The sequence below is a fragment of the Mus musculus genome, chromosome 2, assembly GCF_000001635.26.
Source record: "Mus musculus strain C57BL/6J chromosome 2, GRCm38.p6 C57BL/6J".
NCBI lineage: Eukaryota > Metazoa > Chordata > Mammalia > Rodentia > Muridae > Mus > Mus musculus.
Window position 1 is genome coordinate 143,128,702 of NC_000068.7, and position 4,339 is coordinate 143,133,040.

General features: G+C 39.1%; 1 pseudogene; it reads right to left on the minus strand.

Moving 5' to 3' along the window:
* Nucleotides 925–1,644, minus strand: Gm14083 (predicted gene 14083; annotated as a pseudogene).

Here is a 4,339-nt window from a genome sequence, read left to right on the forward strand (position 1 = left end):
GGGCAAGGCCAAGAAGTACATCTTTATCATCTCTGTAGTTTCTGACAGGTTTTGGATATCCCTGTAGAATCAGTCAAGGCACTTGTGATGTTTCAGATGTTGTCTTCTCCACCACAAACCTTTGGCTTTCAACATACAAATGATTTTAGCCAAGAAAGTTTTTAGAACCTCATCCTATGATGTTCATTCATCTTCTCTACAAATGGGAAGCCACTTACATAATATAAATATATAGAAATTGAAGAATTCCCATGCCATTAATTAATTAATAAAAGTAAAATAAGATTTTTTTCTTGTGGAATGCTAGACTAATTATTAAAAAGAAAATGGGAAAATGATATATTAGAACGTGTTGGTGATCACAGCACTCAGGAAGGTGAGAGCATCATAAATCTAAGGCAAGCCTAGTTTATGTAATTAGAATGGTCTTTAAGAAACAAAGAATATTCAAATTTATGCACATTCCAAAATCCATGTATAGGCATATGTGCTTAACCTAATCAGTAGCCCAGTGGTGCAATGCTTACTTAGAATATCGTACCAGAAGTCCTAAATAACAACCTTGAAATTCTTTCTGTACCATATCTTAAAACTGGTCATGGGGTCGGGGGAGGGGAAACAAGCAAGTTAATTTTGTTACTTAGAAGATATCTTAAACTAATACATGGAAATTACTTATTACAAGAGATAGACAAAACTTTTTTTTTCAAAAAAAAGTGGCTGTTTTTTCACAACATAACAAGTATGTATATTGTCCTGTGCAGTAGTCTTTAGAGTATGATATTATTTTTCTTTAAAAAGGGAAAAAGTATGGATATGGATAATAAAACATTTGATGAGTCTAGATTTAAGACAGCAACGGTGCGTTTTCTTTATCTTTTCCAATGTCTGATCATGTCGTTCCCATGAGAGACCTATGTGACTGGACTCAGACTCGGAAGCTCTCAGAAAGGACGCACCTCACCTCTTGGGCAGTTTGTCCTTTGAGTTTTCCTCTGGCTTCTATCATTCTCTCACCCAAAAGTTTAACGTATCTCGCAGCTTTTTCCTGGTTTTCTTAGTGTGCTCTTTCTTCAGAACAACAAGGTGATGTTTGTGTGGTAGGACATAGTGAGTCTTGGGAGCTTTGATCCTGGGCTTCTAAACCCTCATTGTTCAAGGGTTTTCTGATTTGTTGATGGGCATCATCTGTAAAAAGATTGAACAGCTTTCAGATTCTGTAGCTCACTGCGCCCCAGCCACCAAAGCACAGCAGTATCTGTAGTCCAGAAACATCCTTTCCCACCCCTTTTTTTTCCTTTTTTTAAATAATCAGGTTGAGAACACGCAGGTTGTCACCCACAATGCATCCCGAACAGACTTGCACTTCCTTTCTTCTTCTCCTTGGTCTATAACAAGAGTCATAACAAGAATGTCCCTTACTCAATAGCAAGCACACGCTGCCAAGCATCAAGACCGCTTGCTTCACTGTAAACCCTTGTTTGTAATTCCCAGCACAGATTCAGACTATGTGGCCCTTCTACTCTTCCCCAGAGCCTCAGCAGTTACATCTGTGGCCACAGGATTCTCACAGAACGTACAGAGTTCACATTCACGGTTCACATCAATGAGTTTCTGACAGCCTGAGACCGGGAGTGAATAGCTTGCTCTTGACACAGTCAACAGCCTAAGAGGTTACATGGAAAAAAAAACTTCTCTCTTTACTCATCTGGTTTTCTAGCATTCGTGTAATAAGGATAATAATGTGAAAAGGGGAAAAGAACATGTCCTCAGTCAATGCTGTTCAAAGGCCCAGCAGATCATAAAAGGAAATGAAGTTCCTATCATCAGAGGTTAAGTGTTGATTGGCAGGCATTCCCCAGCTGAGAACCATAATCTGTTTCACTGTCAGAGAGATGGCTCCCACTTCCCAGCTTGGTTCTAACAGTTCTGTAACTTGGAACTCTTCCTAAGCAAACTATTTTCCAAACTTGATTATGAATACTAAGTCAGAGCTCCTGGTCACATAGAGTGAAGAAAGTATTAAAAGATCTTCCACCAATTTAAAATCTAAAATATTTGTAATATGGAGGGGTCTCTGCCCCTGCCACCATGTGAACAACATGAAAAGCATTCTGAGGTTAGACCAGTTGGGTAATAACCGTCAGTCTACCACAACCCCCACCCCCTCACCATCTCCATCATTCTAAGGACGAGTCACCACAGTAGCCCCTTCATGGCAGTGGCCTTTTCTAGAAAGGCAACCTCCTTTTTCTAGAATGCAAATAAAATGCCAAACAAAGAATTACTTTGGAGCAGCCAGTTCTTCTTTTAGATATGAAGAAACCTGAAGTAGTAATGGCTTCCTTACTCAAGCAGATTTAAAATGGAAAATGACCCCTCTATGGTGCCTGTCTGTGGGGGCAACAGAAGAGCTGGGCATGACTTCACTCAGTGGTAGAGATGAGTCTCTCACCTTGCAATAGAAATTAAAAAACGAGAGCCAGTCTGTAGACTATGCAAGAAAAGCATCAGCCGCAGGCAGGACCCGACAATACTAAGACCACAGCTTCCTGGATTGCCCTAACCTTGTACTGTGGAAACAGCAGTTCCAACAGCCCCATCCTTGCAGAAGAGATACAAAACACCAGGCAGATTTCCTTCTGTCCTGTTTCTTTTAGATGATTTGCTAGGCTGGAAGGCCATTAGCAGCTGCTGGCTTTGAATTTACTGTTCTGCTAGTCTGAGAAACATATCAGAAAATAATGAGGAGGCTGGCAATCTGCCATGCAGGATGCAGCCAGCCAGAAGGGTGCCTCTCAGGGACCGTGTGTGCTCTGGGAAAATTTCATAGAAAATGCAATCAAGTTCAACAAATACATATTTTTTAAAAATTTTATTTGTTTGCCTATTTCGGTCCTTTTGTTGGTGCTGTTCTGTGAGGATTTTTGGCACTGTAGTTTCCTTAGCTAGTTTTTGTTTCCATTAAGCAAGGAAGGAGCAGAGTAAAGTTTTGCTAAATAAGGAGAGGATGCTTTGCCAGCATCGGTGTCTAGCTTCCCAGCAAATCCTTCCTTCAACTACACAAGGCATGCAATTTCTAAGTCTCCAACTCCAAATGCCCTTGGCTAACTCCAATCACAGCTCCAAGCCCTGGAGATAGCTGTGAGCACCTGTGGTTTTGGTTAGCTTTTCTTCAGGTATATGAATAATGTAGACAGTATCGAAACACAAAAGAACTAAGGAAGAATCTATCCATCTATCTATCTATCTATCTATCTATCTATCTATCTATCTACCAAGTACCTATTATTTTCACATTGCTTTGCTTCTGCTGTGTAGTCCTAATGTGCACTGTATATGGAGAATGTGTGTTTAATGGAAGCAAAACTCATCTGCCTGCCTGTCTTACACCCTATCTCTTCAGCTAGCCTTGTGTTACAGCCTCCTTTCCATAGATGATGGTGATGTGCATTAATCAGCAACACAACATCATAGGATGCATTGTGCATAATTTTTATGAAATTTGGGTCATTTTGTAGTCATACTATTATAGATAATGATAAATAAATATACTCTACATTTTAATAATTTCCCAAAGTATTAGTAGATCCCTTAGTGGGTTATTGAAGATACCACTAGCCTGCTAGTTGTGTTTAGGGTCCTTTATTTGTGATCACAATGCCATCACCCTGTTGTGTCTAAAACACATACTTTCTGTTAACTAGATTGCAGAGAAATCAGAATAGAAGCACTGGTCCCTAAGTGCCTTTCTTGCCTGTCTAGACATAAAGTCTATTTAAAAAACAAACAAACAAAAAACAGCTTAAAAATCCAAGAAAGGTCTCAACTAACATTTAAGTGAGAATGTTTGAGATCATTGAATTTCCTGATATTTGCTACTAATATTATTAGATTATAGAAGTTGCATGTTAAGATGTTTTATGAAACATTTTATGTCGTGTATCTTGGTACTTATTTTAAAAATATTGATCTTTATTAATTCTGTTTTCCTGTTTGTTTCCTACAATGTGTGTGAGGTATTTGTATCATTGTGTCATGACAGGCCACAGACTCTCTGTCATAAGGATCCCATCCTATTGAATCCTATACTTTTGGAAATGTGCCTGGCCAAGTCACCTGAATTTATTCTGAATCCTGTGACAAACAGTGCAGCTCATGCATCATTCTCCTGGCCTCAACATGGTGAAAGATGAGGCTTGTGGGACCTGGTCCATGAAGGCCTTAACAAAATTCCAGATTTGAGTATAGCCATGCTTTCCATAACAATGGTTTGGCTAAATATGTAATCCCATATTTAACAGTAGCCTCATAACATTATAGTGGAATTTTTTTTTTT